Source organism: Daphnia magna, linkage group LG2, assembly GCF_020631705.1.
Source record: "Daphnia magna isolate NIES linkage group LG2, ASM2063170v1.1, whole genome shotgun sequence".
Lineage (NCBI taxonomy): Eukaryota > Metazoa > Arthropoda > Branchiopoda > Diplostraca > Daphniidae > Daphnia > Daphnia magna.
Genome location: NC_059183.1, coordinates 10,159,243 through 10,174,291, shown reverse-complemented (window position 1 = coordinate 10,174,291; position 15,049 = coordinate 10,159,243). Strand labels below are relative to the sequence as shown.

At 37.4% G+C, this 15,049-nt stretch overlaps 1 long non-coding RNA gene across 1 annotated transcript; it reads left to right on the top strand.

Moving 5' to 3' along the window:
- The first annotated feature begins 14,554 nt into the window (after nucleotides 1-14,554).
- On the top strand, nucleotides 14,555-14,831 carry LOC123470225. The gene is made up of 2 exons (XR_006643869.1): nucleotides 14,555-14,658; nucleotides 14,735-14,831. It is a non-coding gene; the product is annotated as an uncharacterized LOC123470225 (long non-coding RNA).
- The last annotated feature ends 218 nt before the right edge of the window (nucleotides 14,832-15,049 follow it).

Here is a 15,049-nt window from a genome sequence, read left to right as displayed (position 1 = left end):
ACGCTGAAAAAGTTTCTTCGATTAGGTATGAACCCACTGCCTCAGTATCACTAGCCTTGTTTTATACCACTGCGCCAGCAGTTTATAAACAACATTCAGCATAAAAAAGATTAATTGCTGTTGGGTAGTATCGATACAAATTGTAAACAAAAATCTAATCTTTCCGTCGTCTGCTAGCTTTCAAATGCGTTTAAAATGTATTTTCAAGAGCCAATCATCAAGAAAAAATTTACAGTCGTTTCTGGATTAGAACTCCGAACTTTATGATCACGGATCAAGTCGTTAACCTTAGCGCTACTACAAATTAGATTATTACAAAGTCTCGCCGCCATAAAGTTCTTGTTGACGACTATCGATGCAAATTAGAAAAACTGCAATTTTTTGGTTTTACTGTTTGAGGCTTGTTAGTAGTACCGTGGTTACCACAACTCACAATCCCTTTTGCATACAATTTTTAAATATTATGTTAACCGTGTTTTTTATATTGACACAATCATGTACGCAGTATATTTTTTGGCCAGTAGATGGGGATAATTATATACTTTATCGATAATCGTATCGTTATCTAAAAGTGGGCGTAGATCATTTGTATCTAACCAAATTAGATAATCGCCAACACTAGATAATCGCCAACACTACTGATGAGTGATCAGGAAATGGGTGGATAATACTGTCCTATTCCTCCCCCCTATGCCGTCGTATGGGTACGGGCTATATAGTTTTCAGCTGACAGAACAGCGTTGGCGTTGATGCACACATTGAAACAGCCACAACATTTTTGTTTCAACTCTGATTTCTTATTTTCTTGCATTAATACATTGCATATGAACTAGTTTATATAGCTCTTGTTATTGGGGGGAATAGGACCCATCTAGCGGAGAAATAGGACCCTAAAAAAAAAGATAGAAATAGGGGTCCTATTTCTCCGGGTCCTATTTCTCCATGGCCATTTTTTGGGTCCTATTTCTCCGGGTCCTATTTGTCTGGGTCCTATTTCTCCGGCAATCGTAGTGGAAGACCACGAGACTGTTAATATATCTCTATGAGAAACAACAATAATCATGGAATTAATGGTTAAGATTTTTGTACAAGATTGAGTCTTAAACCAACATGTGTGTTGTTAAGGACTGTTCAACAAATTTAAAGGGCGAAAACCCAACAAACCTGGTCAATAATCTACCCTTGTAGAACAAGATATCTTACATATTTCTTGCTATCTTTTCGTCGTCTTTTTTAAAGATATTCTAAAGATCTGTTTGATTAATATATTACCATATCTTTAAGTAGAAGAGACCAGATCTATAGGGCTGTTGGACATCTTTTTTCGCATTTGATTCTATTACGCAACGCAGCATTCGATGGTTGATTCTGTCTGCTATGACTGAGTTGTGCTGACTTGCCACCCGATAATTTCTTTTGCGATAATCGACATAAGAAATGATCGAAAAAGAAATGATAAAAAGTTAAATCTTTTCGAAAAGATTTGATTTTCAATAAATTTTTCGTAAGATTTATTCGATTGCAGTTTGCGGCATCTAACGCTAGAAAACATAATTATTTTGCGCAGTTATACTATATTACTCTTTCAAATGCAGTTAATATTAAAACTATAAAATAAACATCTTGTTAAAAAGCTATTACGTGATGTAAAATATGACCACAAATGGCTTTTAACCGTTTTCTGTTTTTAGAACCACTACCACTAGGCTGAGATCTGTCAAAATTTTTTTATTTTACTTAAAAATAGATATAATGATAAAAAGCGGAACTGTGGAACTGTCGGCATTTGTGTTATAAGGACCGCACGGTAAAAGCATCTCAAAAGATTAGTCAATAAGATTTGTCCTTTTGGGAACGTAAATCAATCCTCCCTGACTAATCAACCTCTCTACGGAGGCTGAGGACTGCAGTGCGATATTGAATCGTCTAGAAAAAATTAATGTTTTGGTTATTGCAATAAGTGTTGGTGAGAGTACAGTGAAACTGTCGTTCAACTATGATTGTAAACTTACACCTTACTTGTAAATTTTTTGCACCGTTGGATACTTTGACAGCTCTTTCAAATAAGAAAAATGCTTGAAATACATATCGGGCTCTTCAAAACTGTTTTTCAAGAATATAGAAGTTTTTACTTCATTTATGGAGCTTAACAAGGCTGAGATCAGATTTCGATGATGTTGTTCCATCTGTGTCTTCATCCGATCTGCGAAATAAAACTTCAAATAAGTAAATAAACAATACCCTTAAATAAAAAAAGGTTTTACGTATTTGAATGTGGGTCACATTGGTCCTGGTTTTGCTCAAAGACAGAACAAATGTACGACAAGGCTTTTGAAACATCCGATTCGTCTTCAAGCCACGATAGCTTAAATATTGGGTTAAATATAGCAGCAAACATTATTTATCTTGAAACATATCGTAAAACCTGTAGAAATTGTTAAATATTATAACATTACAAAGACCGTGAAAAATTATTGTGGGTGTTACCGAATATTAATTGGCATCTTCAAACTATCGATAAGTGGCTGGCATTGTACAATACTTGAGTCGTCTTTAAAAAGCAGGAGATTGGATTTTAAAACTTTTATAGTCGTTAAAAGATGACCGAGACCGACATTTTTTCCCCATTGTATAATATCAAGGGCTTCTACAACGGTTTTCATAACTTTAGTGTATTCTTTTATATATCGCTGTTCATTCCTTGTGAAAAAATAGGATTTTCAACTCTTCCATTAGTTATCGCAAAGCTTTTTCTTTTTTGCGCAGCAATTGAACTACACAGGCTGTGGCATTATATCTCGAATTCCATCGAGTGTCTTTTTTTACACAAATAATTGGCATAAATAGCATATAATGGTGTCAGAGTTATTTGAATTCGACGATTGCTTGTTCCACAACAAGTCCAGCTTATCTTCAACATTTTCTCACAGATCATTAAAACATCTACAGCAATGTTTTCCACGTCAGCTTTGCATATCAAATTTAATAGATGGCATGCGTATCTTTGGTGGACAGGAAGCGTAACTTGGCGACTGCATATGGGTATCGTTTGTGAACTAAGTATTTCTCCCAGATCAATAAATACAATATCATCGTCGTACTCTTCCTCGGAAAACTCGTCTGGGCCGTCTGATAAGTTAGACGTAGCACTTTTTATTGCAAAGGTATAACGCTGAGCCTCTGAAAGTGACAGTCAAATTAATATTGAAAGGCTCACCTCTTTCGCAAAAACATTTACAAAAATTGGATCCGTTGACGGTCGTAGAACCCTGCAGCTTATCAGTAACAACAAATTCAACATGAATATCTTCGATAAGTTTCGCCAAGACGTCAAAAGTATGACTACCCTTCACTCTACTAATGGACAGGTAGACATTTTTGCGTTGAAAACTTCCTTCAGTAAACCAATCTATGGTTTTGCCAAGATAACTCTTTCTTCGGCATGTCCATGCGTCGATCGTTTTACTTGCATCACTATTGTTTTCTAACTCCTCGGTCAGTTGCTGTCTTCTGTGTTCAAATTTGTAATGTAGTTTCCGTGTGAAAAAGTACGTCCAAATAGTTTGAGATTTGCAGCCAAGTTTGTGACGAGCCTTTTAAATCCAGGTTTTTCGACGGACTGTAAAGGCATTACATCAACAATTAAGCAGTTCTAGCAAGAAAAAAGATAATTATTTCTACGTAGTTTTTCATTTCACATTTTAGTTACATACCAATACCCAGTCGTTTAAATCATGTTGTGTGATTATAAACTGTTTGGGAAGCGCTTGTGGGCTACTGTTGTTTGCATTAGGCCTCAACTGTTCTTTCATAACTTTTAAAGCATCTTTACATTTCTTTTCATGATTCAGCTCACCAGTGGGGTAGTGTTCCTACACCTAAAAAATACGTTACAGTATAACAATTCACATACACTAAAATAAAATATACGCTGATAATTAGGTGTTAGGCCTTTCAACACACGCTGACACTTAGATGCTAGGCCAGAAATAAACATACGTTAGTATTATCTAAGTCGGCAGTTCCGACATTCAGATCTAGTTAATCTGAAATTGGTCCTTCGAACTTTAATAATTTTCCAGTTTCAGACAACGTCCATTCACACCACCAGAAGGCGGTTTTCAATCATTTCCAGACCCTTCTCGACTCTGGTGCCAGAACATACAGCCTGTGGAAGGATTTAGAGGGCACCATCCCAAAAGGTGTTTTTAGAAGCCTCAGGATCCCTGAACCTTTTCCTGAGCAAAGGACACATAGACCAGAGCTCCGTAGAGTAGCCCCGTATGTAAGGCCGGTGCCAGAATCACTAAACACGGCGCCATTATTAAGCAACGACGAAAAAACGCAGCTAGAGGCTCTGACGAAGGTTCGAGCCTCACATACGGCGGTCATCGCAGCAGCGCAGAAGGCAGCCCAGGAAGCTGAACTGAAAGCAAAACTAATACTAGAGCATCACAGATCAGAAAGGAGAGGGATAAATTTAGACTCCGGGAACAAGCCTTATCAGAACAAAGCTACTCAGAAACCGGGTAGCCCACCAAGAAAATGAAAGAACTAATGAGGCAGTAATAACCTTTTACAAGCTGTGCTACTACTACTTCAATAAAGAAAAATAAATGTTAGGCAAACCTCATTTATCAAAAAAAATTATTTGTTACAATAAAACACATTTGTACTGTACCTAACAGTGGTTACTGAGTTTGAATTATAATCACTCATACTTTCAATTTTTGACGTTTTAGAAGTTTCCATGTCACAAAACTATTAAAATCACAATTTCAGTGAAACTTTAAGCCAATTTCAACTTAAATCAACCGTATTGAATGTTAAAAAATAGTAATTATAGAACACAGACAGACAACGGTACTAAGACGAAAGTCAGACGACATTCATTATTTCCGACTTCATCTGTAATGCATTTCTAATTACAACGGCAGATGTCACTAAAAAATGATCGAAAACAAAAATCGTTAAAAAATTATTTATTTGGCTTTCGATCACGGTTAAGATTAAAAAATAAAGATTTGATTTTCGATTAAAAAATTAATTGGAATTTTGATTTTGATTATATTTTAATCGCGATTATGGCAAGTCTGGAATTGTCAAAGGTAATTTATTTTACACTAGTTCTTCGTTTTTAGTGGAAAAGTTGTCGTCTAAAGTAGTTTAAAATATAGGGTAGTCTGAAGATTTGACATTAATAGAATGGGTGTCAGAAGGTGCAAAGTGTCTAATTGTCGCAACCTAAAAAGCGGAAGTATAAAAGTATTTAGTTTACCGAAGGCGGGCCAACGAAGAGACCTGTGGTTGAAGAGAATGGCGATAAATTATGGCAACGGGAGCGTGAAAACCTGTTTGTGTGTTCACTTCATTTTGTTTCAGGTATTCATCTTTCTATTATCACCACTAGTGACAATATTAATATTTCTGTCATTCTTTTTTTAGGAAAGCCGAGTGGTGAATTCAACCAAAAACATGTTGATTGGGCACCGTCGATCAATTGATATCCTCTTTCTTTGGAACATTAATTTTTGATAAATTTTCCTTGCATATTGCACCGATGTCTCTTACTTGTCTGAATACGTCCTAATTGTTTGAATATAAACAACAACTTTTCATTATTAGATCTTGAAATTTATTACCGGTTTGGAATATGTACCCGACCAAGTACACAATTGTTCAGTGCAGGTTATTTGTTCGTTTATCTGTTAAGACACCGTGCAAATGTAACAGAATTCCCATTCTGCAAGCATGGTTTCTTCACTGTCTCTCCCCCACATCCCTCGTCACACAGCATCCACTAGAACCCACCATAAAACTTCAAGCAGCAACAGAACATACATATTTCCCATCGACTTCCCAAAAGACACCTGTGCCGCTCGAAGACATATTCTTACATCAGCCGACTAACACGGAAGCACCTTCGTCTAGACGGAAACTCCCAGAACCTCTTCTTACCTGTTCCAATGTCTAGAATATTCCTGTACCTCCACCGCACGCGCCAGAACATTCAACAATTTCTAGATTAAGATCACAATTTATAAATAACCGTAGATATAGAAATTTTTTTACTAATTATTCACTTAAACTCTAGTTAAGCGACCTGTCCGAACTGTCACCACAGTTCGGGGATGGCATTAACACAGGACTATTAAATACTAATTTATTCCTCAAACTCACGCTTTCTCACGTAAATCTTACAACTTAAAACTATAATTCTTTTCACCCCTACGTGACTCATCCTAGCGGATGGGTACCCTTTAACTTCCATAAAATTTGACCTTAATGAATTGACAGAACTGTCAACTGGTTCGGGGGTGGCTTTTGCACGGATCTTTTCCATATAAAAAAGGGCTTGATTTTCCTCTAAAAGACCTCCTTTCGGGCTCCCGACGAGTTCCTTTTAGTTTCCTTTCCGGTTTCAACCCGGTTCTTCTCGGGCTCTGTTTAAAGTACCAGTTAGTTCAGTTAACTTAATTCGGGAATCGGGTATTCCCTCTCCCATTGTTCAACTGTTCGCAATTGGTATGTCGAGCCTCATTTAACTTATAAATGTAGACTTAGACTTAGTAACCAATACATTTGCATTGTGGATCAGCCGTGTCTGTTATTTATTTTAAACTGATTTTAATTTAATTATTCCGTAAAGGGAAGAATGAATAAACCCATGATACCTTTACACAAACTTGAAGTAGCCCAGTAACATGGTTGCACACTTCCCCGAATCTAAAAACGTAAAATAAAAGTAACAACATGGTCATTTCTGCTTTACACATCAACTTATCTCATCCAGCAGCACACGTACAGTATCCAGCAAAAAAAGGTGAACACCGATTTATTTTGAAAAAGCCATCCGTGGGTAGAAAATATTAATATTTAACCTTTTAAAGGAGATGTAGGGTGGTTTTGGCGCAAAATCATCATAAGGGGGGTTGTGTAATATCAGTTCAGACACCTTTTTTTTGCCCTAGGTATTAAATGTCTGGTAAAGAGTGTAGACTGTATTGTTGGTAGATTCCCCTACCCCCCGGCTAAGTAGAACAATTTCTGCAATAAAAAACTTCCATTATTCGTTATTGTCATTATCGGGTCGGGTAATCGGGTAGCATACGGAAACACAAAATTATTTTTATGCGTATGCTCCAATTTAAATGCGTTAATTCACAACACAATAAAGGAAACTGATTGAAAAACACATGGTTAACCATGTTCGAGAGTGATTTTCCGCCTAGTGCGAGTGCCATCTGCCTACAAATGAGTCTCTGCGTGGAGTGCACCAACACAACCGCAAGAGGTGCTCTCACGGGTGGAAAATCACTCTGCTAAAAGATACGACAATCAATAATTCATGAATAGTCGAAACTATACCTATATAGAAGTTAAACATCCACTGTTGTGCTCTCGCAAATAAGAAAAAACTCATTTGTGCTCGAAGTTAGTCTGCTTTTTCTGAAGCATCTTATGGAAAAACCAACTTCCTTTCTTTAAAAAATAAATTTTTATAGCTCATAGCATTTTTTCTTGCTCATAAGCATTTGGGTCAACTTCCGGGTAAAACCGGTGCAAGCAAAAGAAACCAATTGGTTCCAAAAACCGGGTTACATACCCTGAAATCCCGACTTTAGCCCCAATTCTTACCCAGAAATTTGATTTAAGTTCACAATTCAAGTAATTTATCATATTTATCATCACATCATCACATTTATCAGTTTTTGTAATTTGGTATCACGTATCAGCTATTTTTTCAATGTGGCGCCGGGTCTATCGGTTTCACTGTGTATTTTGAACAGAACCGAAGCGCTTGAAAAGTACCTACCCTGGTCGCAGCTGATCAGCCATTTCCATTCGGGAAGGTCGGTGCGGTTATTTGGGGTTCAAGTAATTGGGGCCGAGCCCAAGAGCCACTTACGAAACATAAACGACACACATTCAACCAACACAAATTCGCTACCCGACGGAGTCCCAACTTAAATCTTGTATATTGAACATGTTGTGTCTGTACAGTAAGTGCCACAATTATCCGAACACCTTGCGTTTCTGTACCATTTTAGCATGGGATCTTATGACGGTGAGCATTTCTCAACTTTTTTAAAGCTCTGAGAAGGACAGTTCAGCCAAAGTTACGCTCGTTACTGTATTGGCCCAGATGAATGAAACGTTTGGTGTCCTTAAAAAAATAATGGTAAGACCGGTCGACGAAGACTACTTTATAATTTAACAGATTCACTGGGTCAAGGAATGTATTCGATTATACGCAGCATACAGCACTAACAGCACTAACAACTAGTCTGAATCACTACAATTGCCTGCCTCTCTGGTCGATCATAGATGGACCTTTGAGTCCTCTGACATCCGGTGAGGATCACCGAAGTCCATTGACACCGCACATTTGCATCACTTAGCATCCTGTGCTAAGAGACAAAGTACATTGGCGCTACAATCAATTCGGACGACAAGGAAGATGGACTTTTCCTTTCTCTAAAACTTTAGAAGAATTTAAACAATTTTAACGAAATCTGCAAGACAAGTCAATCTTTAATAAATTGGTAAGTGTCTACAATGTTTCATGTAAACGCACCTTTACTGATGCAACAATGTTTTTATTTCGATTTTGTTAAACATAGTGTAGGTCTTGTAGATAAAAAAAACTGGGAAAAAGAAAAACAAAACACTTCGTGGAAGACTATGTTAGAAGAACTTTGGGGGGTTGGGGTTGTCTTAGAACATTCAGAAGCCAAAGATATTAATCGACTTAGGAGACAAGATAAGCGAGTTGACAGTGGCAGGGGTAAACGAGGAATTCACAGCTATGTCATAACCAAAGCCATCATATATAAATTAAGTATAAATTTTTTGTATTGAAAAATTTATATTTAATTAATAAATTTTTGTTTATGACAAAGAAAATTGAAAAAATCTAGATTGTATATTGAAACAATTAGTTGTAGATGTTTATTTCAATTTGGCACCAACACATTACAAAACACAGTGGCAAAAAGGAAAAAAGGTAAAAGACTTAGGGAAGAAAACTGACAGACTGGTCTCCCACTGGTCTTCTGCTTGCCGACTGCCCTTAAGCGAATTTTTTTTTTGTCTTTTATACAGCGAAAGCAAGTTTAAAATGAGGTCAGGCGTGTCTAAAAATATTAAGTCAGGCGGAAGACGGCTGGCTTTACCATTAAAGTAATAAAAATAGAAAGTGGGTCATTCGGGGCAACGAACTAAGGTTTAAAACAGGGCAACGGCTAAATGATACTGGCAATAAAAACAGCATGTTCAATTTTACCGTTTGAATTCGATTTGGTCGGCGAATCCTTACAACATCAGCGGAAAACGCAGAATTCGAAATGTCAACAAAAGAATTTCAAAGAAACGCAACGGCAATTTTCCATCGAAAACAAGCCAAACTGAACCAACAAGAGGAAGAAGGTGATCTCAGTAACTGAGATCTTACATTTACTTGATCCCACTCGGAACCATTTTTCAATATATATAAGTGCCATAAGAAGTCAGCTCCTTAATCGTGGATCTCGGTGCTTTTACGCTATAGATTTTTTTACAAAGTAAAGCAACAAGAAACTTACAACCTTAAGCACAGATCGTCGTCCGCACTAGATAGTGTTTTAATTGCTTATGTTAAAATATCACACTTGTGTGGAAGACGATTTTTGCTTCAGATCCCAAGTTCGTTAATGCTGTATCCGTGCTTTAGTCCGTATAAAAATCTGTACTATTAGCACACCTTTATCTTTAATGTTATCCAACTTGACTATTCCAACTGTATTTTGAGTATTAAAAAAAAAATTTTTGCAATATAAATAATCTTTTTCTATTTCTATTGGATTTTTGAACCGTAAAAATATTAATACAGAAATATAACATCGGTTTGTTCTCTATGAGATATGTTACTAAAACATATTTTAGGTGTTTCATTTAGACATGTCTGAGATATGACAATAGTTTACTACATAAATATCTCATAGATATTGTCGCGGGTGAAAAAGGGGAAATTTTTATCTCTTCACAGAGATGATTCACCAGTTCATTAAACTACACTGCTACCGTAGGAATGAATCATCGCAAGCAATCAGCACTAGAAGTAGTAACGGAGACATGCGCTCCGAAAGGGGCGTAATTTGCATAGCCGTAAAAATACGATTGTAAAAGTCAGTTAAAGATGAGTTCCTTGGTTTCCCTAGAGGTCTTCAGACGCTTCTCCGACTTTGGGTAAATGGTGGATCAATTTTGTTTAAGTAAAACATTGTTTACATTTAAGTTATCACTTTTTGTATTAATTCGTTCTTGATAAAATACGACACCCATGTGACAATTGGTGGAGACGCAGCTCGTTACTCGTAAGTGACGAATTAGTGTTGCATAATTGTAATTTTTGAGATGCAGCTCATTACCCATAAGTAACGAATTTGTGCTGCAGTGTGGCAATTGTTGAACCCGCAGCTCGTTGCCTGAGAATAAATGAAATCGTGCTTCAGTCATTGTTAGCCGATGCAGATGAGGAAAAATCCACGGATACCTACTTGCTCAAGAGATCCAAGCCGACGATTACATCGGCTTCGAGAAGTATCAAGCGTTCCAGTAGAAACTTCGCCTACCCCAGATTCGTCGTTGGAGAGTAGAACTTCCGTTGTTGGTGAAGCCCGAAATTTCGAAGGTCCACAGTCAGGATAAATCCTTGGAGACTGCAAGAGATTCAGACTAAGATTCAGAAACCGAGGTCGTTTTGAGAGCTGAAAGTACTGTTGTTCCGGTCGGCGAACAAAAAGTTTTAGTGCCATCATGGCATATTAAGCAGTCGAAAAGTTAATCTATGGCAGCTGTCAGAAAATTTATTAGCCCGTCTATCTTTCGAGGTAGTCCGGAGGAAGATGCGAGCCAATGGATGGAGCGTTATGAGACAATTTCTTGTCATAATGGATGGGGTAACGCCGAAAAACGTAATAATTTCACGTTACGTTCAATAACTTCTCTACCAGAGCTATTGACTCTTGGTACAGGTACTGTCATGTCAACAGTTCCTATCGAATTTTTTCCCCAGAAGTGAAGCAAATATTTATGTCGAAAGTGGTTGAAATATCGATTTGCCAATTGTTATGCATTCCGTTATGCGTTCCGCTGTACTTGCTGGAAAATGTAATCAAGATACACTAGAGAGATAAGCCAGCTTCCAATCATTAAATGGCAAGTAAACATTGTAACTTATACTAAACGGAAACATTTCTGACCATTTGGAATAATTTTTTCGGGTTCAAGAGTGCACTTTCTTTGAAAATTTTCCAACACACCCGTCCCGGTTCTTATCGCATCCGTTCCCAGACTTTTGGTTTTTAAAATTGTTTAATTTCCAAGTTCAGTGAGCCCATTGGTGAATTCGAGTATGGTAAATACTCCCATTACTTAGAACCTATTACAGCAAAATTAAATGGATTGCAGTGGGTGACACAGCAATCACAGATTTCGGTTGTCCTTTAAGCACATTAATGAACGCGTTGTAGACAAAAAAATTTCCAGTACCACCAGGATAGCAGTGCCGGATTAACCATAGGGCTTACCGGGGCTGAAGCCCAGGGGCGCAAGGACTGGGAGGGAGCAAATTTTGTTGAAAACTGCCAAAAAAATAGTTTTCGAAAAAAAATTTTAAATAGTATTTTTCATCTTTGAATTCTCTCATTTTGAAAGCAGAAGGTCAAAGCTGGGCCCCTGGGGGCCTTCTGACAATTCTGCGCGTCCCTTGAGGATTCTGGTACTCGTGGGAAAGTAAATTACATGCGCCTCATGCTGTTCAGTTTTTCTTGAGTCGTCGGTTGAGAAAAAGCTAATTTGCTAATAGACTTCTAAGTCGTACACTCGTACTAAGTTTCGAAAACAGTTATGTCAAATTCAGATAATGGCTTGAAAAAGTCAAGTCGCCCAAGTGGGGCAGCAAATCGTAAGGCTAAGGCAACTAAAGATGTAAAAGAGAAACAACTATTAAACTCAATGCCCAAACTTAGCAAATTTGGATTTGGAAAAAAAGCTGATTTAAATTCAAACGGCTCTGCCTCAGCTTCAGTTTTATTGGATGTTGATGATGAAGACAATGATGAAGTCGAAATCGAATCGAATGTATCAAGTCCTTTATCTAATTTTCTTACTTATTCTCCTGTTTCACATGAAAGCATTCACGATGATCGTGTCAAAAATCATTTAGGTAATCATAATGTTGTTGACATTGATTTCCATTCGTGTTTGGGAGCTTCAAATTCAACTGAAGCAATTGTATCAGTGGAGCTTGAGCGCACTAATGACGCTGGACTTTGGGGGAAATTAAGTCAATACGATATAGACTATTGGATTAAAGAAGGGCCAGAAAAATGTCAGCACCGCGACGATAAGTCTAATTTTGAGGCATCCTTGCAAAAATTTGGTGACTAAAATAGAAAATTTTCGAAAGGCCTTCTTTACCGAGTACTTCAAACGGATCAGAAAAACATCGATCAGTTTAAAGTTTTGCGAAAATTGATTCTTTCCTCCCCGGAAACGGGAAAAATATTTTGTTTTCCTTGCATTCTTTTTTCATTGCCATCGTCAACAAAATTTGGAGATCCTTGTGTGGGATTTAAAGACTGGAAGCATGGTGATTCTTCACTTCGACAGCACGAAGATAGCAAAAGTCATAAAACAAACGCACCTACTTTGACCTTAAGGAGGCGTCTTTTTGGAAAAATTGATCAGCATATAGAGGAAGTGAGAAGCACAGAAGGCTCCTACTGGAAATCATTGTTATTGCGTGTTGTTGCTGTCATCAAATTTCTGTGTGAAAGAGGCCTTCCACTTCGTGGAGATAACGAACTAATAGGATCGCCAAAAAACGGCAACTTTCTTGGTATTCTTGAATTGATGAGTCAGTTTGATCCGTTCATTTGTAACCATTTAAAAGAATATTGCAACAAAGGAAAGGGCCGATCTTCTTATTTATCTTCGACCATCTACGAAGAGTTAATTACAATTATGGGTGTGAAAGTGCTTTTTCTAATTATTTCTGAAATCCAAGAAGCAAGATTTTTTTCTGTGTCCATTGATTCTACACCAGACTTGACAAACGTTGACCAGCTCTCCATGATTATCGGATATGTTTCAGTAACGTCTCACGAAGCTACCGAACGCTTTTTGTCCTTTATTCCTATTGAAAGCCATACTGGTGAATATCTGGCCAACATTATTCTTAAATTTTTCGAGGACCAAAACATTGACATTAAAAATGCACGAGGGCAATCGTACGATAATGCTGCGAATATATCAGGAAGGTACAATGGCGGGCAAGCTAAAATAATTGAAAAACATCTCTTGCTTTTTACATTCCCTGTTTTGCCCATTCACTAAACCTTGCTGGGGTTTGTGCAGCTGAAAGCTGTCTTGAGGCTACTCGCTTTTTCGGAATTGTCCAACAACTTTTTTCTTTTTTTTTCTGGATCAACTCGTCGCTGGTCAGTGCTAATAAAAAACATTGACCCAAAAAAGTTTGTTGTCAAGCGCCTTTCGGAAACACTAGATTGTCTGCACGAGCTGATGCTGTCAAAGCTCTTTCGTTTGGCTATACAAAAATTTAAGATGCCCTTAAAAAATTGTTGGAGGATTTACAACAAACGCCTTATACAAGTTATCAAGCCAAATCTTTATTTGACCACATGCTATTTTGCGAGACTGCCATAATGACCAGACTTTGGAATTCAGTCATGGAGAGATTTAATATTGTAAGCAAAACTTTGCAATCCGAAACTTTGGACTTGGGCAGCGTTGATGATGAAATCCTTAACAGATTTCGTAGCTAATCAACGAGAAATATTTGATGAGTTTGAAAAAGAAGCCTTAAAGCTGATTCCAAACGGAAAATATAGAGGTGCAGATAAAATACCAAGAAGGCGTCGACAGCAAGTTGGTGGTCCAAGCGAAGAGGTCGTTCTGTCAGGTCAAACTCGCTTTCGAGTGTATGGATTTTTTCCGATATTGGACTCTTTGTAGCAAGCTCTAATTTCCCGGACAAATGCTTACAGTAAAGATGCTGGCTTATTCGGATTTCTCAATAATGGTTGGAGATTGGATTTTGATATTTTGATCGAAAAGGCCACCATTTTGCAAACTCAGTATAGTTCTGACTTAGAGAAATCGTTTCCCGATGAGTTGACACATTTCAGCCTATACATTCAGCAGTACCTTGAGTAAGAAATCCCAAATTTCGACAAGTCATTTACTGTGAATATGATGTATCAAACTCTATTCACACAGAAAGTTCAGTTACCTTTCCCAAATGTTGAAATTGCCCTTCGCATTTATCTATCTCTAATGCAGAGTTGAAACGAGCTTCACGAGAGCTTGAGCTTTAGCTCAAAAGCTCACTTATTTTGTGAGCTTTGAGCTTGAGCTTCGCTCTTTTTGAAAAAGTGTGAGCTTGAGCTTGAGCTTTTGCCTAATGAGCGGAAGCTCACGCTTGTGGTGCCATCTAGCGGCCAAAATTGAAAGTGGTTGCCAAAATGAGACAAGTCTCCACGTTTGGAGGTGGAAAGCTGTCTGTGCTACTTGCTAATAGCCCAGCCTATACTAGTTGCTTATACTTACAGTTACAGCTTAGTGATTGAACTGAACAAATAAAAACATAAACTTGTGAGTTGTGTCTTAAATATCGGTTTTCTGTAGTTAATTGCTTAATTCACACAAATTTTTTTCAAATTAAAACCAGGAAATCTGAAACTGAAAGTCTTAAACTCTTTAGAGAGTAGAGACTAATGAGAAATGGCGTCAAAAAAGCAAACAGCTTCTCCAAGTTTACAAAGTCATGTGGGTGCTGTAGGTGGTGATGATAAAGTTGATTGTGAAACTGTAAATGTAGAGAATAATGATTCTGGCAGCGATGGGCATAATTCTGGCAGATTTGTCATTCTCATTCAATGTTAGACCATTGAGCATTGACCGCTTTCTCATGAAAACAAATCTGAAAAAAATACACCGTTTTGATTGTCAGTTGTCAAAGGTAATCTATTAATAAAAAGAACTT